General features: G+C 46.9%; 1 protein-coding gene across 3 annotated transcripts in view; it reads left to right on the top strand.

Moving 5' to 3' along the window:
- LOC134958375 (kelch-like protein 10) overlaps positions 1–26,359 on the top strand; it is a 141,350-nt gene that overhangs the window by 33,846 nt on the left and 81,145 nt on the right. For 2 of the 3 annotated variants that reach the window (XM_063940928.1, XM_063940930.1), the window contains exon 1: positions 21,479–21,579. The exons of the other annotated variant lie outside the window; for it this stretch is intronic. The gene's annotated coding sequence lies outside the window, so the exon portion shown is untranslated. Of the gene's footprint in view, positions 1–21,478; positions 21,580–26,359 lie in introns of those variants that run through there. 3 annotated transcript variants of the gene reach the window in all.

Raw genomic sequence — 26,359 nt, 5'->3', positions numbered from 1 at the left:
AGTGTCAGACAGGATGCCACTTCAAAAAAATAGTCCCCAAACAGCACATGATGCAAAGAAAAAAAGAGGCGCACCAAGGTCGCTGTGTGACTAAGCTAAGCGACACAAGTGGCCGACACAAACACCTGGCCCATCTAGGAGTGGCACTGCAGTGTCAGACAGGATGGCACTTCAAAAAAATAGTCCCCAAACAGCACATGATGCAAAGAAAAAAAGAGGCGCACCAAGGTCGCTATGTGACTAAGCTAAGCGACACAAGTGGCCGACACAAACACCTGGCCTATCTAGGAGTGGCACTGCAGTGTCAGACAGGATGGCACTTCAAAAAAATAGTCCCCAAACAGCACATGATGCAAAGAAAAAAAGAGACGCACCAAGGTCGCTGTGTGACTAAGCTAAGCGATACAAGTGGCCGACACAAACACCTGGCCCATCTAGGAGTGGCACTGCAGTGTCAGACAGGATGGCACTTCAAAAAATAGTCCCCAAACAGCACATGATGCAAAGAAAAAAAGAGACGCACCAAGGTCGCTGTGTGACTAAGCTAAGCGATACAAGTGTCCGACACAAACACCTGGCCCATCTAGGAGTGGCACTGCAGTGTCAGACAGGATGGCACTTCAAAAAAATAGTCCCCAAACAGCACATGATGCAAAGAAAAAAAGAGACGCACCAAGGTCGCTGTGTGACTAAGCTAAGCGACACAAGTGGCCGACACAAAAACCTGGCCCATCTAGGAGTGGCACTGCAGTGTCAGACAGGATGGCACTTCAAAAAAATAGTCCCCAAACAGCACATGATGCAAAGAAAAAAAGAGGTGCAATGAGGTAGCTGTGTGACTAAGCTAAGCGACCCAAGTGGCCGACACAAACACCTGGCCCATCTAGGAGTGGCACTGCAGTTTTCTAGCGAGAGGATGAGTGAATTTGAACCCTAGCCATGAACATAGGCCAAGGCCTCAGCCGTTCCTTGCCACTCCGTGTCGTAAATGGCATATTGGCAAGTTTACTCTTCTCATCAGACGCTTTTAATTTTGATTTTTGGGTCATTTAACTGAACTTTTGTTTTTTGGATTTTACATGCTCTCTACTATGACATTGGGCTTCGGCCTTGGCAGACGACGTTGATGGCATTTCATCGTCTCGGCCATGACAGCTTCAGCACGAGGTGAAAGTGGATCTTGATCTTTCCCTATTTTAACCTCCACATTTTTGTTCTCCATTTTTTAATGTGTGGAATTATATGCCAGTATCAAAAGCAATGGCCTACTACTATATATACTGCGCACAACTGAAATGCACCACAGGTATGGATGGATAGTATACTTGACGACACAGAGGTAGATAGAGCAGTGGCCTTCCGTACCGTACTGCTATATATACTGGTGGTCACTGTCAGCAAAACTCTGCACTGTACTCCTCCTATATAATACTGCTGGTCCCCAGTCCCCACAATAAAGCAGTGTGAGCACAGATATATGCAGCACACTGAGCACAGATATGGAGTGTTTTTCAGGCAGACAACGTATACTGGTGGTCACTGTCAGCAAAACTCTGCACTGTACTCCTCCTATATAATACAGCTGCTCCCCAGTCCCCACAATTAAGCAATAAGCACAAATATTTGCATCAACATTAATAAACGGAGAGGACGCCAGCCACGTCCTCTCCCTAACATTTCCAATGCACGAGTGAAAATGGCGGGCGACGCGCGGCTGCTTATATAGAATCCGAATCTCGCGAGAATCCGACAGCAGGATGATGACGTTCGGGCGCGCTCGGATTAACCGAGCCATACGGGAGAATCCGAATATGCCTCGGACCCGTGTAAAATGGGTGAAGTTCGGGGGGGTTCGGTTTCCGAGGAACCGAACTCGCTCATCATTAGTTTATACTGCTAACTGGGAGCACAGTGCGCTTCTACAGCTTGTACAGTGTACTGCACGCTAGTCGCAGCACTGCATGGCAAAGAAGAGCATTTAAGACAGAAGCCGACTTAGGAGAGATCCCAGGTACTGAAGCTCACCCGCACAGCATCGGAGCCATCTGCGGGCAGACAGGTGGCTTAGATACATTGCCCTGGGTGCTGTCTACTGTCTCACTGGAGCAGCACAGCACTGCCGGTAAAAGAAAACTAAAAAATCCTGCTCCTCTGTAACTCCTTGGCGCCCCCTCCAATCTTGCACCCAAGGCGCATGCCCCCTTAGCCCCCCCATAGTTACCGCCCTGGCTGGGGAAACCTACTTATTAAGTCTAAAGGTGGACCCCCTCGTTCTGGTAACATCATTCTCCCATGGCTGTCAGAAAGAGCCATTAGGAATTTTTTTTATGGAAATAAAGCATTTGTTTAATCCTGTGCTAGTTACATTATTATTTTCACAAAGAAAAAAATAAGAATTTACTTACCGATAATTCTATTTCTCGTAGTCCGTAGTGGATGCTGGGGACTCCGTAAGGACCATGGGGAATAGCGGCTCCGCAGGAGACTGGGCACAAAAGTAAAGCTTTAGAACTACCTGGTGTGCACTGGCTCCTCCCCCTATGACCCTCCTCCAAGCCTCAGTTAGGATACTGTGCCCGGACGAGCGTACACAATAAGGAAGGATTTTGAATCCCGGGTAAGACTCATACCAGCCACACCAATCACACCATATAACTTGTGATCTAAACCCAGTTAACAGCATGATAACAGAGGAGCCTCTAGAAAAGATGGCTCACTACAGCAATAACCCGATTTTTTTGGTAACAATAACTAACTATGTACCAGTATTGCAGACAATCCGCACTTGGGATGGGCGCCCAGCATCCACTACGGACTACGAGAAATAGAATTATCGGTAAGTAAATTCTTATTTTCTCTAACGTCCTAAGTGGATGCTGGGGACTCCGTAAGGACCATGGGGATTATACCAAAGCTCCCAAACGGGCGGGAGAGTGCGGATGACTCTGCAGCACCAAATGAGAGAACTCCAGGTCCTCCTCAGCCAGGGTATCAAATTTGTAGAATTTTACAAACGTATTTGCTCCTGACCAAGTAGCTGCTCGGCAAAGTTGTAAAGCCGAGACCCCTCGGGCAGCCGCCCAAGATGAGCCCACCTTCCTTGTGGAATGGGCTTTTACAGATTTTGGCTGTGGCAGGCCTGCCACAGAATGTGCAAGCTGAATTGTACTACAAATCCAACGAGCAATAGTCTGCTTAGAAGCAGGAGCACCCAGCTTGTTGGGTGCATACAGAATAAACAACGAGTCAGATTTTCTGACTCCAGCCGTCCTGGAAACCTATATTTCCAGGGCTCTGACAACGTCTAGCAACTTGGAGTCCTCCAAGTCCCTAGTAGCCGCAGGCACCACAATAGGTTGATTCAGGTGAAACGCTGAAAACCACCTTAGGGAGAAACTGAGGACAAGTCCTCAATTCCGCCCTGTCCGAATGGAAAATCAGATGAGGGCTTTTACAGGATAAAGCCGCCAATTCTGACACGCACCTGGCCCAGGCCAGGGCCAACAGCATGACCACTTTCCATGTGAGATATTTTAACTCCACATATTTAAGTGGTTCAAACCAATGTGACTTTTGGAACCCAAAAACTACATTTAGATCCCAAGGTGCCACTGGAGGCACAAAAGGAGGCTGTATATACTAGAGATGAGCGGGTTCGGTTCCTCTGAATCCGAACCCGCCCGAACTTCAGGTTTTTTACACGGGTCCGAGCAGGCTCGGATCTTCCCGCCTTGCTCGGCTAACCCGAGCGTGCCCGAACGTCATCATCACGCTGTCGGATTCTCGCGAGGCTCGGATTCTATCGCGAGACTCGGATTCTATATAAGGAGCCGCGCGTCGCCGCCATTTTCACACGTGCATTGAGAGTCATAGGGAGAGGACGTGGCTGGCGTCCTCTCCGTTTAGAGAAGAGAGAGACACAGTATTTTGGGGAGCATTATTAGGAGGAGTACTACTATACTGTATACTACTATACTACTTGCTGAAGTGATATTTATACTAGATTAGATAATAGATAGTGTGACTGTAAGTGTATTATCTGACTTGTGGGGGAGACACTGACAGTGGGGAGCAGTTAGAGTCTGAGAGCAGGACTCAGGAGTACATATAACGTACAGTGCACACTTTTGCTGCCAGAGTCAGTGCCACACTGCCATTGTTGTGACCACACTGACCACCAGTATAATAATATATTTTGTGATTGTCTGCTTAGGCCTCGGAGTACTAGTTGCAAGTTGCAACGTGACCTGAAGTGACCACCAGTTTAATAATCAATCACCACCAGTTTAATATATATATATATATATATATATATATATATATAATTGTATATAATATATATATATATATATATATATAATATTGTATACCACCTACCCGTGGTTTTTTTTTTTTCATTCTTCTTTATACATACTACTATAGTAGCTTACTGTAGCAGTCTGCGGTGCTGTGCTGACCTGACAGTGTCCAGCAGGTCCGTCATCAGTCATTACATAATAAATATATATAGTACCTGTCCGGCTGCAGTACTAGTGATATTATATTGATTTCATCTCATTATCAATAATTTATCATCCAGTCTAGACTCTATATTAGCAGCAGACACAGTACGTTAGTCCACGGCTGTAGCTACCTCTGTGTCGGCACTCGGCAGTCCATCCATAATTGTATACCACCTACCCGTGTTTTTTTTTTTTCTTTCTTCTTTGTACATACTACTATAGAGTATAGTAGCTTACTGTAGCAGTCTGCGGTGCTGCTGAGCTGACAGTGTCCAGCAGGTCCGTCATCAGTCATCATTACCTAATAAATATATTATCTACCTGTCCGGCTGCAGTACTAGTGATATTATATATACATACATATATATATTGATTTCATCTCATTATCAATCATCCAGTCTATATTAGCAGCAGACACAGTACGTTAGTCCACGGCTGTAGCTACCTCTGTGTCGGCACTCAGCAGTCCATCCATAATTGTATACCACCTACCCGTGGTTTTTTTTTTTCTTTCTTCTTTGTACATACTACTATAGTATAGTAGCTTACTGTAGCAGTCTGCGGTGCTGCTGAGCTGACAGTGTCCAGCAGGTCCGTCATCAGTCATCATTACCTAATAAATATATTATCTAACTGTCCGGCTGCAGTACTAGTGATATTATATATACATACATATATATATATTGATTTCATCTCATTATCAATCATCCAGTCTATATTAGCAGCAGACACAGTACGTTAGTCCATGGCTGTAGCTACCTCTGTGTCGGCACTCGGCAGTCCATCCATAATTGTATACCACCTACCCGTGGTTTTTTTTTTTTCTTTCTTCTTTGTACATACTACTATAGTATAGTAGCTTACTGTAGCAGTCTGCGGTGCTGCTGAGCTGACAGTGTCCAGCAGGTCCGTCATCAGTCATCATTACCTAATAAATATATTATCTACCTGTCCGGCTGCAGTACTAGTGATATTATATATACATACATATATATATATTGATTTCATCTCATTATCATCCAGTCTATATTAGCAGCAGACACAGTACGGTAGTCCACGGCTGTAGCTACCTCTGTGTCGGCACTCGGCAGTCCATCCATAATTGTATACCACCTACCCGTGGTTTTTTTTTTCTTTCTTCTTTGTACATACTACTATAGAGTATAGTAGCTTACTGTAGCAGTCTGCGGTGCTGCTGAGCTGACAGTGTCCAGCAGGTCCGTCATCAGTCATCATTACCTAATAAATATATTATCTACCTGTCCGGCTGCAGTACTAGTGATATTATATATACATACATATATATATTGATTTCATCTCATTATCAATCATCCAGTCTATATTAGCAGCAGACACAGTACGTTAGTCCACGGCTGTAGCTACCTCTGTGTCGGCACTCGGCAGTCCATCCATAATTGTATACCACCTACCCGTGGTTTTTATTTTTCTTTCTTCTTTGTACATACTACTATAGTATAGTAGCTTACTGTAGCAGTCTGCGGTGCTGCTGAGCTGACAGTGTCCAGCAGGTCCGTCATCAGTCATCATTACCTAATAAATATATTATCTGCCTGTCCGGCTGCAGTACTAGTGATATTATATATACATACATATATATATATTGATTTCATCTCATTATCAATCATCCAGTCTATATTAGCAGCAGACACAGTACGTTAGTCCACGGCTGTAGCTACCTCTGTGTCGGCACTCGGCAGTCCATCCATAATTGTATACCACCTACCCGTGGTTTTTTTTTTTCTTTCTTCTTTGTACATACTACTATAGTATAGTAGCTTACTGTAGCAGTCTGCGGTGCTGCTGAGCTGACAGTGTCCAGCAGGTCCGTCATCAGTCATCATTACCTAATAAATATATTATCTACCTGTCCGGCTGCAGTACTAGTGATATTATATATACATACATATATATATATTGATTTCATCTCATTATCATCCAGTCTATATTAGCAGCAGACACAGTACGTTAGTCCACGGCTGTAGCTACCTCTGTGTCGGCACTCGGCAGTCCATCCATAATTGTATACCACCTACCCGTGGTTTTTTTTTTTCTTTCTTCTTTGTACATACTACTATAGTATAGTAGCTTACTGTAGCAGTCTGCGGTGCTGCTGAGCTGACAGTGTCCAGCAGGTCCGTCATCAGTCATCATTACCTAATAAATATATTATCTACCTGTCCGGCTGCAGTACTAGTGATATTATATATACATACATATATATATATTGATTTCATCTCATTATCATCCAGTCTATATTAGCAGCAGACACAGTACGGTAGTCCACGGCTGTAGCTACCTCTGTGTCGGCACTCGGCAGTCCATCCATAATTGTATACCACCTACCCGTGTTTTTTTTTTTTCTTTCTTCTTTGTACATACTACTATAGTATAGTAGCTTACTGTAGCAGTCTGCGGTGCTGCTGAGCTGACAGTGTCCAGCAGGTCCGTCATCAGTCATCATTACCTAATAAATATATTATCTACCTGTCCGGCTGCAGTACTAGTGATATTATATATACATACATATATATATATATATTGATTTCATCTCATTATCATCCAGTCTATATTAGCAGCAGACACAGTACGGTAGTCCACGGCTGTAGCTACCTCTGTGTCGGCACTCGGCAGTCCATCCATAAGTATACTAGTATCCATCCATCTCCATTGTTTACCTGAGGTGCCTTTTAGTTGTGCCTATTAAAATATGGAGAACAAAAATGTTGAGGTTCCAAAATTAGGGAAAGATCAAGATCCACTTCCACCTCGTGCTGAAGCTGCTGCCACTAGTCATGGCCGAGACGATGAAATGCCAGCAACGTCGTCTGCCAAGGCCGATGCCCAATGTCATAGTACAGAGCATGTCAAATCCAAAACACCAAATATCAGTAAAAAAAGGACTCCAAAACCTAAAATAAAATTGTCGGAGGAGAAGCGTAAACTTGCCAATATGCCATTTACCACACGGAGTGGCAAGGAACGGCTGAGGCCCTGGCCTATGTTCATGGCTAGTGGTTCAGCTTCACATGAGGATGGAAGCACTCAGCCTCTCGCTAGAAAACTGAAAAGACTCAAGCTGGCAAAAGCACCGCAAAGAACTGTGCGTTCTTCGAAATCCCAAATCCACAAGGAGAGTCCAATTGTGTCGGTTGCGATGCCTGACCTTCCCAACACTGGACGTGAAGAGCATGCGCCTTCCACCATTTGCACGCCCCCCTGCAAGTGCTGGAAGGAGCACCCGCAGTCCAGTTCCTGATAGTCAGATTGAAGATGTCAGTGTTGAAGTACACCAGGATGAGGAGGATATGGGTGTTGCTGGCGCTGGGGAGGAAATTGACCAGGAGGATTCTGATGGTGAGGTGGTTTGTTTAAGTCAGGCACCCGGGGAGACACCTGTTGTCCATGGGAGGAATAGGGCCATTGACATGCCTGGTCAAAATACAAAAAAAAATCAGCTCTTCGGTGTGGAAGTATTTCACCAGAAATGCGGACAACATTTGTCAAGCCGTGTGTTGCCTTTGTCAAGCTGTAATAAGTAGGGGTAAGGACGTTAACCACCTCGGAACATCCTCCCTTATACGTCACCTGCAGCGCATTCATAATAAGTCAGTGACAAGTTCAAAAACTTCGGGTGACAGCGGATGCAGTCCACTGACCAGTAAATCCCTTCCTCTTGTAACCAAGCTCACGCAAACCACCCCACCAACTCCCTCAGTGTCAATTTCCTCCTTACCCAGGAATGCCAATAGTCCTGCAGGCCATGTCACTGGCAATTCTGACGAGTCCTCTCCTGCCTGGGATTCCTCCGATGCATCCTTGAGTGTAATGCCTACTGCTGCTGGCGCTGCTGTTGTTGCTGCTGGGAGTCGATCGTCATCCCAGAGGGGAAGTCGTAAGCCCACTTGTACTACTTCCAGTAAGCAATTGACTGTCCAACAGTCCTTTGCGAGGAAGATGAAATATCACAGCAGTCATCCTGCTGCAAAGCGGATAACTGAGGCCTTGACAACTATGTTGGTGTTAGACGTGCGTCCGGTATCCGCCGTTAGTTCACAGGGAACTAGACAATTTATTGAGGCAGTGTGCCCCCGTTACCAAATACCATCTAGGTTCCACTTCTCTAGGCAGGCGATACCGAGAATGTACACGGACGTCAGAAAAAGACTCACCAGTGTCCTAAAAAATGCAATTGGACCCAATGTCCACTTAACCACGGACATGTGGACAAGTGGAGCAGGGCAGGGTCAGGACTATATGACTGTGACAGCCCACTGGGTAGATGTATGGACTCCCGCCGCAAGAACAGCAGCGGCGGCACCAGTAGCAGCATCTCGCAAACGCCAACTCTTTCCTAGGCAGGCTACGCTTTGTATCACCGCTTTCCAGAATACGCACACAGCTGAAAACCTCTTACGGCAACTGAGGAAGATCATCGCGGAATGGCTTACCCCAATTGGACTCTCCTGTGGATTTGTGGCATCGGACAACGCCAGCAATATTGTGTGTGCATTAAATATGGGCAAATTCCAGCACGTCCCATGTTTTGCACATACCTTGAATTTGGTGGTGCAGAATTTTTTAAAAAACGACAGGGGCGTGCAAGAGATGCTGTCGGTGGCCAGAAGAATTGCGGGACACTTTCGGCGTACAGGCACCACGTACAGAAGACTGGAGCACCACCAAAAACTACTGAACCTGCCCTGCCATCATCTGAAGCAAGAAGTGGTAACGAGGTGGAATTCAACCCTCTATATGCTTCAGAGGTTGGAGGAGCAGCAAAAGGCCATTCAAGCCTATACAATTGAGCACGATATAGGAGGTGGAATGCACCTGTCTCAAGCGCAGTGGAGAATGATTTCAACGTTGTGCAAGGTTCTGATGCCCTTTGAACTTGCCACACGTGAAGTCAGTTCAGACACTGCCAGCCTGAGTCAGGTCATTCCCCTCATCAGGCTTTTGCAGAAGAAGCTGGAGACATTGAAGGAGGAGCTAACACGGAGCGATTCCGCTAGGCATGTGGGACTTGTGGATGGAGCCCTTAATTCGCTTAACAAGGATTCACGGGTGGTCAATCTGTTGAAATCAGAGCACTACATTTTGGCCACCGTGCTCGATCCTAGATTTAAAGCCTACCTTGGATCTCTCTTTCCGGCAGACACAAGTCTGCTGGGGTTGAAAGACCTGCTGGTGACAAAATTGTCAAGTCAAGCGGAACGCGACCTGTCAACATCTCCTCCTTCACATTCTCCCGCAACTGGGGGTGCGAGGAAAAGGCTCAGAATTCCGAGCCCACCCGCTGGCGGTGATGCAGGGCAGTCTGGAGCGACTGCTGATGCTGACATCTGGTCCGGACTGAAGGACCTGACAACGATTACGGACATGTCGTCTACTGTCACTGCATATGATTCTCTCACCATTGAAAGAATGGTGGAGGATTATATGAGTGACCGCATCCAAGTAGGCACGTCACACAGTCCGTACTTATACTGGCAGGAAAAAGAGGCAATTCGGAGGCCCTTGCACAAACTGGCTTTATTCTACCTAAGTTGCCCTCCCACAAGTGTGTACTCCGAAAGAGTGTTTAGTGCCGCCGCTCACCTTGTCAGCAATCGGCGTACGAGGTTACATCCAGAAAATGTGGAGAAGATGATGTTCATTAAAATGAATTATAATCAATTCCTCCGTGGAGACATTGACCAGCAGCAATTGCCTCCACAAAGTACACAGGGAGCTGAGATGGTGGATTCCAGTGGGGACGAATTGATAATCTGTGAGGAGGGGGATGTACACGGTGATATATCGGAGGATGATGATGAGGTGGACATCTTGCCTCTGTAGAGCCAGTTTGTGCAAGGAGAGATTAATTGCTTCTTTTTTGGTGGGGGTCCAAACCAACCCGTCATTTCAGTCACAGTCGTGTGGCAGACCCTGTCACTGAAATGATGGGTTGGTTAAAGTGTGCATGTCCTGTTTATACAACATAAGGGCGGGTGGGAGGGCCCAAGGACAATTCCATCTTGCACCTCTTTTTTCTTTAATTTTTCTTTGCGTCATGTGCTGTTTGTGGAATGTTTTTTGGAAGGGCCATCCTGCGTGACACTGCAGTGCCACTCCTAGATGGGCCCGGTGTTTGTGTTGGCCACTAGGGTCGCTTATCTTACTCACACAGCTACCTCATTGCGCCTCTTTTTTTCTTAGCGTCATGTGCTGTTTGGGGAGGGTTTTTTGGAAGGGCCATCCTGCGTGACACTGCAGTGCCACTCCTAGATGGGCACGGTGTTTGTGTCGGCCACTAGGGTCGCTTATCTTACTCACACAGCTACCTCATTGCGCCTCTTTTTTTCTTTGCGTCATGTGCTGTTTGGGGAGGGTTTTTTGGAAGGGCCATCCTGCGTGACACTGCAGTGCCACTCCTAGATGGGCCCGGTGTTTGTGTCGGCCACTAGGGTCGCTTATCTTACTCACACAGCTACCTCATTGCGCCTCTTTTTTTCTTTACGTCATGTGCTGTTTGGGGAGTGTTTTTTGGAAGGGCCATCCTGCGTGACACTGCAGTGCCACTCCTAGATGGGCACGGTGTTTGTGTCGGCCACTAGGGTCGCTTATCTTACTCACGCAGCTACCTCATTGCGCCTCTTTTTTTCTTTGCGTCATGTGCTGTTTGGGGAGGGTTTTTTGGAAGGGCCATCCTGCGTGACACTGCAGTGCCACTCCTAGATGGGCCCGGTGTTTGTGTCGGCCACTAGGGTCGCTTATCTTACTCACACAGCTACCTCATTGCGCCTCTTTTTTTCTTTGCGTCATGTGCTGTTTGGGGAGGGTTTTTTGGAAGGGACATCCTGCGTGACACTGCAGTGCCACTCCTAGATGGGCCCGGTGTTTGTGTCGGCCACTAGGGTCGCTTATCTTACTCACACAGCTACCTCATTGCGCCTCCTTTTTTCTTTGCGTCATGTGCTGTTTGGGGAGGGTTTTTTGGAAGGGCCATCCTGCGTGACACTGCAGTGCCACTCCTAGATGGGCACGGTGTTTGTGTCGGCCACTAGGGTCGCTTATCTTACTCACACAGCTACCTCATTGCGCCTCTTTTTTTCTTTGCGTCATGTGCTGTTTGGGGAGGGTTTTTTGGAAGGGCCATCCTGCGTGACACTGCAGTGCCACTCCTAGATGGGCCCGGTGTTTGTGTCGGCCACTAGGGTCACTTATCTTACTCACACAGCTACCTCATTGCGCCTCTTTTTTTCTTTGCGTCATGTGCTGTTTGGGGAGGGTTTTTTGGAAGGGCCATCCTGCGTGACACTGCAGTGCCACTCCTAGATGGGCACGGTGTTTGTGTCGGCCACTAGGGTCGCTTATCTTACTCACACAGCTACCTCATTGCGCCTCTTTTTTTCTTTGCGTCATGTGCTGTTTGGGGAGGGTTTTTTGGAAGGGCCATCCTGCGTGACACTGCAGTGCCACTCCTAGATGGGCCCGGTGTTTGTGTCGGCCACTAGGGTCGCTTATCTTACTCACACAGCTACCTCATTGCGCCTCTTTTTTTCTTTGCGTCATGTGCTGTTTGGGGAGGGTTTTTTGGAAGGGCCATCCTGCGTGACACTGCAGTGCCACTCCTAGATGGGCACGGTGTTTGTGTCGGCCACTAGGGTCGCTTAGCTTAGTCATCCAGCGACCTAGGTGCAAATTTTAGGACTAAAAATAATATTGTGAGGTGTGAGGTATTCAGAATAGACTGAAAATGAGTGGAAATTATGGTTTTTGAGGTTAATAATACTTTGGGATCAAAATGACCCCCAAATTCTATGATTTAAGCTGTTTTTTAGTGTTTTTAAAAAAAAACACCCGAATCCAAAACACACCCGAATCCGACAAAAAAAATTCGGTGAGGTTTTGCCAAAACGCGGTCGAACCCAAAACACGGCCGCGGAACCGAACCCAAAACCAAAACACAAAACCCGAAAAATTTCAAGTGCACATCTCTAGTATATACAGTACCCCTTTCACAAACGTCTGAACTTCAGGGACTGAAGCTAGTTCTTTTTGGAAGAAAATTGACAGGGCCGAAATTTGAACCTTAATGGACCCCCATTTCAGGCCCATAGACACTCCTGTTTGCAGGAAATGTAGGAATCGACCTAGTTGAAAATTCCTCCGTCGGGGCCTTACTGGCCTCGCACCACGCAACATATTTTCGCCAAATGCGGTGATAATGTTTTGCGGTTATATCTTTCCTGGCTTTGATCAGGATAGGGATGACTTCATCCGGAATGCCTTTTTCCTTCAGGATCCGGCGTTCAACCGCCCTGCCGTTAAACGCAGCCGCAGTAAGTCTTGGAACAGACAGGGTCCTTGCTGGAGCAGGTCCCTTCTTAGAGGTAGAGGCCACGGATCCTCCGTGAGCATCTCTTGAAGTTCCGGTTACCAAGTCCTTCTTGGCCAATCCGGAGCCACGAATATAGTGCTTACTCCTCTCCATCTTATAATTCTCAGTACCTTGGTTATGAGAGGCAGAGGAGGGAACACATACACTGACTGGTACACCCACTGTGTTACCAGAGCATCTACAGCTATTGCCTGAGGGTCCCTTGACCTGGCGCAATACTTGTCGAGTTTTATAAACATGTGGAAGACTTCTGGGTGAAGTCCCCACTCTCCCGGGTGGAGGTCGTGTCTGCTGAGGAAGTCTGCTTCCCAGTTGTCCACTCCCGGAATGAATACTGCTGACAGTGCTATCACATGATTTTCCGCCCAGCGAAGAATCCTTGCAGCTTCTGCCATTGCCCTTCTGCTTCTTGTGTCACCCTGTCTGTTTACGTGGGTGACTGCCGTGATGTTGTCCGAATGGATCAACTCCGGGTGACCTTGAAGCAGAGGTCTTGCTGAGCTTAGAGCATTGTAAATGGCCCTTAGCTTCAGGATATTTATGTGAAGTGATGTCTCCAGGCTTGACCATAAGCTCTGGAAATTCCTTCCCTGTGTGACTGCTCCCTAGCCTCGCAGGCTGGCATCCGTGGTCACCAGGACCCAGTCCTGAATGTGCGGCCCTCTAGAAGATGAGCACTCTGCAACCACCACAGGAGAGACACCCTTGTGCTTGGTGACAGGGTTATCCGCTGATGCATCTGAAGATGCGACCCAGACCATTTGTCCAGCAGGTCCCACTGGAAAGTTCTTGCGTGGAATATGCCGCATGGGATTGCTTCATAGGAAGCCACCATTTTTCCCAGAACCATCTCATTGATGTACTGAGACTTGGCTCGGTTATAGGAGGTTCCCGACTAGCTCGGATAACTCCCTGACTTTCTCCTCCGGGAGAAACACCTTTTTCTGAACTGTGTCCAGGATCATCCCTAAGAACAGAAGACGAGTCGTCGGAATCAGCTGCGATTTTGGAATATTGAGAATCCAATCGTGCTGCCGCAACACTACCTGAGATAGTGCTACACCGACCTCCAACTGTTCCCTGGATCTTACCCTTATCAGGGAATCGTCCAAGTAAGGGATAACTAAAATTCCCTTCCTTCGAAGGAGTATCATCATTTCGGCCATTACCTTGGTAAAGACCCGGGGTGCCGTGGACCATCCATACGGCAGCGTCTGAAACTGATAGTGACAGTTCTGTACCATAAACCTGAGGTACCCTTGGTGAGAAGGGTAAATTGGGACATGAAGGTAAGCATCCTTGATGTCCCGAGACATCATGTAGTCCTCTTCTTCCAGGTTCGCAATCACTGCTCTGAGTGACTCAATCTTGAATTTGAACCTCTGTATGTAAGTGTTCAAAGATTTTAGATTTAGAATCGGTCTCACCGAGCCGTCCGGCTTCGGTACCACAACAGTGTGGAATAATACCCCGTTCCCTGTTGCAGGAGGGGTACCTTGATTATCACCTGCTGGGAATACAGCTTGTGAATGGCTTCCAAAACTGTCTCCCTGTTAGGAGGAGACATCGGTAAAGCCGACTTTAGGAAACGGCGAGGGGGAGACGTCTCGAATTCCAATTTGTACCCCTGAGATATCACCTGAAGGATCCAGGGGTCTACTTGCGAGTGAGCCCACTGCGCGCTGAAATTCATTGAGACGGGCCCCCACCGTGCCTGATTCTGCTTGTAAAGCCCCAGCGTCATACTGAGGGCTTGGCAGAGGCGGGAGAAGGTTTCTGTTCCTGGGAACTGGCTGATTTCTGCAGCCTTTTTCCTCTCCCTCTGTCACGGGGCAGAAATGAGGAACCTTTTGCCCGCTTGCCCACGAAAAGACTGCGCCTGATAATACGGCGTCTTCTCATGTTGAGAGGCGACCTGGGGTACAAACGTGGATTTCCCAGCTGTTGCCGTGGCCACCAGGTCTGAAAGACCGACCCCAAATAACTCCTCCCCTTAATAAGGCAATACTTCCAAATGCCGTTTGGAATCCGCATCACCTGACCACTGTCGTGTCCATAACCCTCTACTGGTAGAAATGGACAACGCACTTAGACTTGATGCCAGTCGGCAAATATTCCACTGTGCATCACGCATATATAAAAATGCATCTTTTAAATGCTCTATAGGCAATAATATACTGTCCCTATCTAGGGTATCAATATTTTCAGTCAGGGAATCCGACCACGCCAACCCAGCACTGCACATCCAGGCTGAGGCGATTGCTGGTCGCAGTATAACACCAGTATGTGTGTAAATACCTTTTAGGATGCCCTCCTGCTTTCTATCAGCAGGATCCTTAAGGGCGGCCATCTCAGGAGAGGGTAGAGCCCTTGTTCTTACAAGCGTGTGAGCGCTTTATCCACCCTAGGGGGTGTTTCCCAACGCACCCTAACCTCTGGCGGGAAAGGATATAATGCCAATAACATTTTAGAAATGATCAGTTGTTATCGGGGGAAAACCACGCATCATCACACACCTCATTTAATTTCTCAGATTCAGGAAAACTACAGGTAGTTTTTCCTCACCGAACATAATACCCCTTTTTGGTGGTACTCGTATTATCAGAAATGTGTAAAACATTTTTCATTGCCTCAATCATGTAACGTGTGGCCCTACTGGAAGTCACATTTGTCTCTTCACCGTCGACACTGGAGTCAGTATCCGTGTCGGCGTCTATATCTGCCATCTGAGGTAACGGGCGCTTTAGAGCCCCTGACGGCCTATGAGACGTCTGGACAGGCACAAGCTGAGTAGCCGGCTGTCTCATGTCAATCACTGTCTTTTATACAGAGCTGACACTGTTACGTAATTCCTTCCAACAGTTCATCCACTCAGGTGTCGACCCCCTAGGGGGTGACATCACTATTACAGGCAATCTGCTCCGTCTCCACATCATTTTTCTCCTCATACATGTCGACACAAACGTACCGACATACAGCACACACACAGGGAATGCTCTGATAGAGGACAGGACCCCACTAGCCCTTTGGGGAGACAGAGGGAGAGTTTGCCAGCACACACCAGAGCGCTATATATATACAGGGATAACCTTATATAAGTGTTTTTCCCCTTATAGCTGCTGTATCTTTAATACTGCGCGTAATTAGTGCCCCCCCTCTCTTTTTTAACCCTTTCTGTAGTGTAGTGATACTGCAGGGGAGAGCCAGGGAGCTTCCCTCCAACGGAGCTGTGAGGGAAAATGGCGCCAGTGTGCTGAGGAGATAGGCTCCGCCCCCTTATCGGCGGCCTTATCTCCCGTTTTTCTATGTATTCTGGCAGGGGTTAAATTCATCCATATAGCCCAGGAGCTATATGTGATGCATTTTTTTGCCATCCAAGGTGTTTTTATTGCGTCTCAGGGCGCCCCCCCCCCCAGCGCCCTGCACCCTCAGTGACCGGAGTGTGAAGTGTGCTGAGAGCAATGGCGCACAGCTGCAGTGCTGTGCGCTACCTTGTTGAAGACAGGACGTCTTCTGCCGCCGATTTTCCGGACCTCTTCTGTCTTCTGGCTCTGTAAGGGGGCCGGCGGCGCGGCTCTGGGACCCATCCATGGCTGGGCCTGTGATCATCCCTCTGGAGCTAATGTCCAGTAGCCTAAGAAGCCCAATCCACTCTGCACGCAGGTGAGTTCGCTTCTTCTCCCCTTAGTCCCTCGATGCAGTGAGCCTGTTGCCAGCAGGTCTCACTGAAAATAAAAAACCTAAAACTAAACTTTTCACTAAGCAGCTCAGGAGAGCCACCTAGTGTGCACCCTTCTCGTTCGGGCACAAAAATCTAACTGAGGCTTGGAGGAGGGTCATAGGGGGAGGAGCCAGTGCACACCAGGTAGTTCTAAAGCTTTACTTTTGTGCCCAGTCTCCTGCGGAGCCGCTATTCCCCATGGTCCTTACGGAGTCCCCAGCATCCACTTAGGACGTTAGAGAAAGGTACTTTGGGGGACATTTACTAAGCAGTAATAAAAGTGGAGAAGTGAGCCAGTAGAGAATTTTCCCATGGCAACCAATCAGCATTGACGTAGCATTTATAATTTTCATACTATAAACATATACAGAGCAGCTGATTGGTTGCCATGGGCAACTTCTCCACTGGCTCACTTCTCCACTTTTATCACTGCTTAGTACATGTCCCCCTTAGTGAGGATACGCAGCAGTAGCTCAGTAGCGCTGTGATGCTGCACTCTCTAGTACCACTGCCTAGCTCACGCAGAAGCTCAGAGAAAGTGGTATGGAGTTGCTTGTGAGCTACAGTGGCGTCCATGTAACTTAAGAGTAATTAGGGGAAGTAAGCTTTAATTTATTTTTAAAAATATAAGTTTAAGTTATGTATTCTGTATGCATACATGGGGGACAGGAGAAAGAAATCACCAGCTACACAGGCAGGGATACAAACAAATACCAATGGGAAATAGAGACACATATGGGCAGGGGAAGAGGCATACATAATTATAGACAGAGGTACACATGGGCAGGGGTAGAGGTACACATGGGTATAGATAGGCACATGTGGGTATGGGCAGAGACAAACACGGGTACGGGCAAGGTAAAACATGGGTACGGGCAGAGGTACACATGGGTAGGGACAGAGGTATACATGGGTATAGACAGGCACACATGGGTAGGGGCAAAGGTACATATCGGTATAGACAGGCACACATGGGCAAGGGCAGAGGTACACATTGGTATAGACTGGCACACACTGCAGACAGAGAGGGGGGGGGGGGGTGCTCTGTGCTCCACCCCCCTAGTATCCCCCCAGCACACTAGAAATTACCTGTAACCATATCTGAACCTATCTGGTAATAGAATTTCAGAGAAATTGGTTGCATGCATTTGCAAAGACATGTTTAGCAGCTAAACCCCTCCCCTTTTCTAGCACCTGATATATAATTATCTCCAGGAATGATTGAGCAGCTACCACTGTTTGTACACATGGGTAGGGGCAAAGGTACACATGGGTATAGACAGGAACACATAGGTAGAGGCAGAGGGATACATGGGCGGAGCAGAGGTACACATGGGTATAGACAGGCACACATGGGTGGGGGCAGAGACATACATGGGCAGGGGTAGAAGTATACATGGGTATAGACAAACACAAATGGGCAGTTGCTGGAGTACACATGGGCAGGGGCAGAGGCACACAGGGACGGATTGGGATCGAAAAACAGCGGGTAAATTTATGGAAGAAGCCCTAATAGGAGCGGGGGTCTGTTGAGGGGGTGGAGTCTGTCAAGTGGGCTGGATTATTGCTCAGAAGGCCTGAGCACACGAGACTACAAGCACGGATAGAAAGTGTGCGCCGCAGGTGCGCAGCAAAATTTTTGGGGCGTAGCTTTGTGGGGAAGGGGCGTGGCCACATAATAGTGCCAATTCACATTACATCATACAGTAGTGCCGCTTATACACATTGCACCAGGTAGAACCTCCTATACACACTGCGCCAGGTACAGCATGTTATACATATTGCGCCAGATAGAGCACGTTCTACACCTTGTGCCAGGTAGAGCACGGTGTACACTTTGCGCCAGGCAGAGCACATTATACACATTGCACCAGGTAAAGTAATTATACACTTTGCGCCAGGCAGAGCACATTATACACATTGCACCAGGTAAAGCACATTATACACTTTGCGCCAGGCAGAGCACATTATACACATTGCACCAGGTAAAGCGCATTATACACTTTGCGCCAGGCAGAGCACATTATACACATTGCACCAGGTAAAGCACTTTTTTACATATTGCACCAGGTAAAGCACGTTATACACTTTGCGCCAGGCAGAGCACATTATACACATTGCACCAGGTAAAGCACATTATACACACTGCACCAGGTAAAGCACATTATACACATTGCACCAGGTAGAGCCAGGGAGACAGAGCGGGGACATTACACAGGTTACGCAGCAATGGCCATCCCTAGTGAGTGAGGGGCACGTACCCAGGTGAGGTGTGAGAGGGGGGAGACAGGGTGGGGGAATTACACAGGTAATGCAGCATTGGCCATCTTTAGCGGGCAATTAGAGGCATGTACCCAGGTGGGCTGTGAGAGGGGGGAGACAGGGCGGGGGCATTACACAGGTAACGCAGCGATGGCCATCCCTAGCAGGCAGTGAGGTGAGGGGCATGTACCCAGGTGAGGTGATCACTGTTACCCCCGTCCTCCTCCCTTGTCACTGGGCATTAGCACAATCATAGTATTACTCCCCCTCCCCCCACATCAGCGCTTCCTGCCCCTGTACACACCTCAAACACAGGACAGCATCAGGATGGGACAGGCGCCATGTTGCTGGCTCACTATGGGCGCCACAATGTTGGCTTAGTCTGTGTGAGCAGCATCTGGCACTCTGTACCCCTGCTCAGCCCGCCAATGCTCCTGGGTATGACCCATTCCACCCAGGATAATCCTACGTAGTGCGCCCAAGTCAGCTGCCTCACCTGGCACCTTTCATGGGTGGAATATATAACCCATAGAAGTTATTACTCAAAATGTCTGCCCCAACCCTGCATTATTCTCATTATGCTCTTTAGGTTTAGTTGCTCTTAATTATTTCTGTATGTTTTTCAACTTTCAGGAATTTTAATGGCATTGTACAATGTACCATGTTTTGATGTATGTAGAGCAAATCTGAGTCCTGTGGGAGAAAAGTGCTATATAAATAAAAATATTAATTATTATTATTTATGGCACACAGGGCACTCTGGGAAAGTAGTACTGAACTATCACATAACTACTTTTCTCCCCAAACCTGCCGGCAGGGTTATAAGGAAGAGCAGGGCCGGTTCTGGCGCTCTGAGCGCCCCGGGCGGCAATAGGGGCGTGGCTTCATGCAGGGGGCGTGGTCATTTACGCCCCCTGTACATACTGAAATTATGTGCGGTGCGCGATGACGTCATCGCGCACCGCACTGCAAAGGTTCTCTCCACGAAGGGAACTACGCGGCAGCAGGCGGGCAGCGGGGGGCACACAGCAGCAGCGGATCTTGCCCTGGTGCGGCGCCCTCCGGATGGCGCCCTGCGCCCTCCTGAAGGCGGCGCCCCGGGCAAAAGTCCTGCTTGCCCGTGGCAAGATCCGCTACTGAGGAAGAGCCCAAGAGCTTCAGAATAGGGCGGTGCTAACCCAACTGCCCTAGTAAATTCAGCCCTGTACTAAACATGTTGGGGCTCTGTCACATTATAGGAGGAGGAGGAGAAAGAGAATTCCTCTGTTATAGTGTGACAAGCTCAGCCTATTGTAGCTTGGTGCTGGCTGCCGTATGTGGGGAGACAACGGGGGTCATTCCAAGTTGGTCGCTAGATAAAAATGTTTGCTGCGCAGCGATGATGCAAAAAAAATGGCACTTCTGCGCATGCGCATGCGCCGCATTGCGCTCGCGCGACATACTTTCACAACAGCCGATGTAGTTTTACACAAGGTCTAGCGAAGCATTTCTGTCACACTGCTGGCCGCAGAGTGATTGACAGGAAGAGGGCGTTCTGGGTGTCAACTGACCGTTTTCAGGGAGTGGTCGAAAAAACGCAGGCGTGCCAGGAAAAACGCAGGTGTGCCTGGGAGAATGCAGGCATGGCTGGCCGAACGCAGGGCGTGTTTGTGATGTCAAATCCGGAACTGAACAGTCTGAAGTGATCGCAAGCTAGGAGTAGTTCTGGAGCTACTCTGAAACTGCACAAATTATTTTTGTAGCCACTCTGCGATCCTTTCGTTCGCACTTCTGCGAAGCTAAGATACACTCCCAGAGGGTGGCGGCTTAGCGTTTGCACGGCTGCTAAAAACAGCTAGCGAGCGTTCAACTCGGAATGACCCCCAACATGCGATATAAGACCCAGCAAATGCCACAACCAGTCCAGGCTATAATTGCTGATGCATTTTTTTTTGGGGGGGGGGCATGCCAACTTTTTTATTATTATTATTATTACTTACTTCAACATAAACAAATAAAAAACAAACACCGTTCAACATCATCATCAAGTTGTTGATGAGGCATGGTGTACGTACAACTCAAAATAATATTTTGCTTTAATTGCACAAAGGTTATTATATGTCTGTGCTTTTATGTGAGCATTAGTGTGTTGGAAAGGCCGGCATCATGTTTTCTGGACTAAGTTTACACTTATATAGAAAAATGTATGGGCCCCATCATTGCTTCCTATAAATCCCATGATGCTTTGCTTCATCATTTCACCTACCACTGGTTTAAATAATGACGCCACGTTGCAACCGTGTCATTTTGTGAAACTCCGCCCACCGAGCGGAGTACTAAGGGAGGGAGGAGGGGGAACAGGATAGGAACCAGCAAGTGCTGCGGTGGGCGCACTGTGCGATAGCATTGCACGAAGTTTCCATCTCAAAGTGACACTACGTTTTGGAGACAACCTTAGCAAATGAGGGAGCCGAAAGGGGATTTCCAGTTTTGTGCAGTGGTGCTTGGGTTTGCTAGGAATATATGGGTAAGGACAGTTTACCTAACCTTTGGCACAGAGAGTGAGTACCAATGCAAGGAAGCAGCAACCTGGCCAGGAGCTAGTGGTCAATGTACCTTCTAAGGAGCAACTGTCATCCAGCAACTGCCTCTCCTCCCAACTGCTGATCTTACACTGCGTCATGAGCTGTCCAGCAGAACCATAACTCCAGGCCAGTACTACCCTGCTCCCTTCCCCATTACCGAAAACAGAAGAGTTTTCAGCAATAGTTTATTATAGTCACTGAATTCTGAAACATTTAGGGGGAGATATATCCAATTCTTGGAGAGAGATAAAGTAGAGAGGGATAAAGTACCAGCCAATTAGCTTGTCATTTTACAGGCTGTGCTAAATGACAGTCAGTAGCTGATTGGTTGGTGCTTTCTCTCTTTCCACTTTATCTCTCTCCAAGAATTGATAAATCTCCCCTTAGTAATTTGTGCCTAAGATTTCCATCTGGTCAAAGCATCTACGTATGCATTTGACCCCTCCACCTCCTTGCACTTAGAAACGTGCAACAGAGTATGGAGGGGTGATGCAAATGATTGAAAGAGTGGCAGAAGGCATTATGTATGCCTGGCCAGAAATTAGACCCTAAGGGTGGATTGTTTCACACTGGCAAAGCAGAGGTTCTGATTTTAGTGGGGAGGTTTACACATGTGTTCCATGGATTTAAATGGGAGGAGATTTGTGGGTGGGCTTTTTGATGGATAGTGAGTTTCTGAAATTCTGTCCTTCGTTTGGCATTCCAATCCCCTCCACCCCCCTTGGTTGTGTGCCGGCTTTCCGGTGGGTGGAGAGAACAATAGCAGTGCCTGTCTCTCCCTGTCAATAGATGTGTTAGGCTGATTTTTAACCTACTGGGGTCAGTGGCACCCACCCGTCCAGGTGGGCATTCCATGGGTGTCATTGGGAGGGGATACCATGAGCATTGTGAGATGGGTTGGGCAACTGGCCTCCCATCTTGGCCCAATGAGTACACCAGGCAGATGGCGGTACTGTTAGTGAGGTCATTCCAGGGCCGTAACTGGTGTGTGTGTGTGGGGGGGGGGGGGGGGGGGCATGTGCCCCGGGTGCAGGATTTGAGGGGGCGCCAAGGAGTTACAGAGGAGCAGGTTTTTTTTGTTTCGTTTTTTTACCGGCAATGCTGTGCTGCTCCAGTGAGACAGTAGACAGCTCCCCAGGCAATGTATCTGACTCACCTGTCTGCCCGCAGCTGGCTCCAACGCTGTGCGGGTGAGCTCCAGTACCTGGGATCTCTCCTATGTCGGCTACTGTCTTAAACTCTCTTCTTTGCCATGCAGTGCTGTGACTAGCGTGCGGTGCACCATACAAGCTACTATAGAAGCGCACTGTGCACCCAGTTAGCAGTATCAACCTACGCTTTGCCCCCCAGATGGGGGAATTTGGTGTAGCTTATAGGGGGGTGTAGTGCAGTGATATAGTGTACCATATAGGGTATGTAGTGTGGTCATGTATTGTAGTATATAGGGGCATGTAGTGCACCGATGTGGTGTAGCATATAAGGGGATGTAGTGTAGTGATGTAGTGTAGCATATAGGGTATGTAGTGGAGTGCATAGGGGCATGTAGTGTAGTGATGTAGTTCAGCGTGTAGGGGATGTAGTATAGTGATGTAGTGCAGTGGATAGGGGAATGTAGTGCACTGATGAAGTGTTATGATATAGTGCAGTGATGTAGTGCAATGTATGGGGACACACAGGGGGACATGTAGTTGAACACGCTGGCGGGGCATGTGACGCATAGAGCATTTGACACAGGGGAATATTGTCCAGTAGTATCCCCTTTTTTCAAAATCTTTGATAATCTGATTATTTTAGTCTGATAGGGTTTTTTTTTTGTGGGGGTGGGTGGGGTGGGGTAGGGGGGTTCCAAATTACTGCCTTGCCCCGGGTGACAAAAATCCTAGTTTCGGCCCTGGGTCATTCTTTCTTCCTGATAATCTCTAATTCTTTCAGTTTTAATTTAAGTTCAAATAAATTCATAAATAAAGCTGACCCCTTTTTCCCTCCACATATATTGGTGTCCCTTTTAAAGCATAAACAGCAAATGTAAGGATCTACAGTATTCTAATTAAAATCACCCAAAGGCGGGTGCATAGTTTATTATATTTGTTTTGCTCACTAGTATTCTTAGTAGATATATGAGGTTTGGTTTTGTTGAAAACTGAACACACCTAAAATTTGGGGTTTCAAGTCGAACCAAGTCCTGGAATGGCTCATTCCCTCAAGATCTCAGTTCTAAAAAATTAATCTTCCATGTTTGGATTGCATATAAGTCCCTCACTCATGATTTCAAGTTCCATTTCACTATGGAAATGACAGTAAATTAATGATATTGATGTTAATAATACCATAGGAACAAAACACATGATTTTAGCAGTTTTTATAAATTTTTAAAGAAATCCAGATCCAGATCTAAATACAAAAGAAGATTATATAGAACCAAAACCTAAACCAAAACAATGGGATCTTTGTACAGTTCTAATTCTTAGTGCGTAGAGCAGTGATTTTCACCCTTTTTAAACTCGCGGCACACAAAACAAGATTTCAAAATGCCAAGGCACACCATCAGTTTTTTTTTTTATGAAATATATAATAAAAAATATCAACATATATTAAATGCAATGGCCCCTGCAGTGATAAAACACATTTTTCACCCACAGCATTTAAACACACTGTCCCCACAGTAATTACACACATTGTGCCCCCACATTAATAAAACATATGCACTGGCCCCCACAGTAATGACACACACTGTCCCTCCACATTAATAAAACATGCACTGGCCCCCACAGTAATGGCACACATTGTCCCCCACAGTAATGACACACAGGGTAATTTAAGCCCTTTGATTAGATGTCCAATTGGCTTTAGCTGTAGCTTTTGTTATTTAGACCTAGTATATCTTAGCATTCAGTTATGGGGCAGTTGTCTGATGGGGCAGTTGTCTGAGTTAGGAAATATACGAAGTTTGGAAATTACAAAGTTAGGAAATTTTTAAAAGAAAAGTTAAACCAAGTTGAACAAAATGTTCCAAAACTGTTTTTCCTAATAGCACTTCATGGTATCCTCTATAAAATGGCATCATCCTTCACTATTCCTGTTATTCATCGTTCTGTACACATGGCAGCCTCATTAATCTACTCCCCTCTTATTAACACTCATGGGCTTTTAAACTATCTATGTACACTAACTGTAACATCCTCAACCTGTCACCATAAGAAACTATCACACACCTCCCACAGCTATACCTACCTCTCTCTTCTTCTGCTTCTACTAGCTGGTGACATATCCCCAAATCCAGGTCCCATCCACATACTATGCTCACATTCAGCTGATTCACAATGGAATGTCAATCCAACAAACCTTATCAATATCACATGTCTCCCATCTCCCTCCAAGTCACTAAAATGTGCTTTATGGAATGCACGATCTGTTTGCAACAAATTAACTTCTATTCATGACCTTTTCATAGCAAAAAAACTCAATATGCTAGCTATAATGGAAACATGGCTCACACAATCAGACACTGCCTCCCCTGCAGCACTGTCACATGGTGGCCTCCACTTCACACACACACCCAAGCCTGGTAACAGTAAAGGAGGTGGGGTTGGAATATTACTGTCCAAATCTTACGCTCACATTGTTTTACCACCTGTTCCCTCACTCACATTTACATCATTTGAAGTATACTCTATTAGGATTTTCTCCCCTTTCTCTCTGCGTGTTGCAGCTATCTATCGCCCACCTGGGCAACCTAGAAAGTTTCTGGAAGATTTTTCAGCTTGGCTTCCTCACATATTATCCTCTGACATCTCCACCATCATCATGGGCGATTTCAATATTTCTATTGACAGTCCACAATCTCCCCATGCCTCTAAACTACTCTCTCTAACCTCCTCTCTTGGACTCTCCCAATGGACTGACTCCCCTACTCACCAGGAGGGCCACTGCCTTGATCTTGTATTCACCAGACTATGCTCTGTTTCTGAACTCACTAACACTCCTTTCCCTCTCTCAGATCACAACCTTATCACCTGCATGCTCTCTTCCATTATTTCAAACTCAATGTCCCTGAAGTCTACCAAGCCGCCTCTAACCCGCAGAAATATTAATGCTATTAATTTTCAACAACTCTCTACCTCACTGCAACCACTGCTCTCACCAATTTCTACATTCACTTATCCTGAGACTGCTGTGTTACACCTTAACCAAACTCTAGAAACAGCACTTGATGAAGTGGCTCCAGCTACCCATCACACTCTACGTAGACTTAGATGTCAACCATGGCACTCTAAATACACTAGACACCTACAAAAATTCTCACGTAAAGTAGAACGCCAGTGGCGTAAATCTCGTAGTACAAGTGACTTTCTCACATATAAGACCGTGTACCACTCTTATCGTAATGCTCTGGACACTGCCAAACAAACATATTTCCAATCTCTCATCTCTGCTCAAGCCTCTAACTCCAAGTGACTTTTTAATACATTTAAATCACTTTTTGTCCCTCCATCCCTCACCCATCCCACCAGCCACTATCAGTGCACAAGATCTTGCTTCCTATTTCAAGGACAAGATTGAAAAGATCCAAAATGAAATGGTATGCTCTTCCACAGCCAGTGACCTGCTCAATTCCCTGCCTGAACCCTCTGATACCTTCTCTTTATTTGATCCTACAAATAAAGATGAAGTATCTGCACTCTTTTCATCTGCCTACTCTGCTACCTCTCCCCTTGATTCTTTACCCTCACAAATTAGTAAAGCTCTGTCTGCTGTGATCATCCCAACCTTAACTAAAATCTGTAATCTCTCTCTCTGTCTACTGGTATCTTTCCTTCTCTGTACAAGCATGCAGCGATTACTCCCATTCTGAAAAAAAACAAAACTCTGACCCTAACTCTCTCTCAAACTACTATCCCATCTCTCA

The sequence above is a fragment of the Pseudophryne corroboree genome, chromosome 9 (assembly GCF_028390025.1).
Source record: "Pseudophryne corroboree isolate aPseCor3 chromosome 9, aPseCor3.hap2, whole genome shotgun sequence".
In the NCBI taxonomy this organism is placed as follows: domain Eukaryota; kingdom Metazoa; phylum Chordata; class Amphibia; order Anura; family Myobatrachidae; genus Pseudophryne; species Pseudophryne corroboree.
Note: the sequence above shows the minus strand (reverse complement) of the source record. Positions and strands in the feature narration are given on the sequence as shown.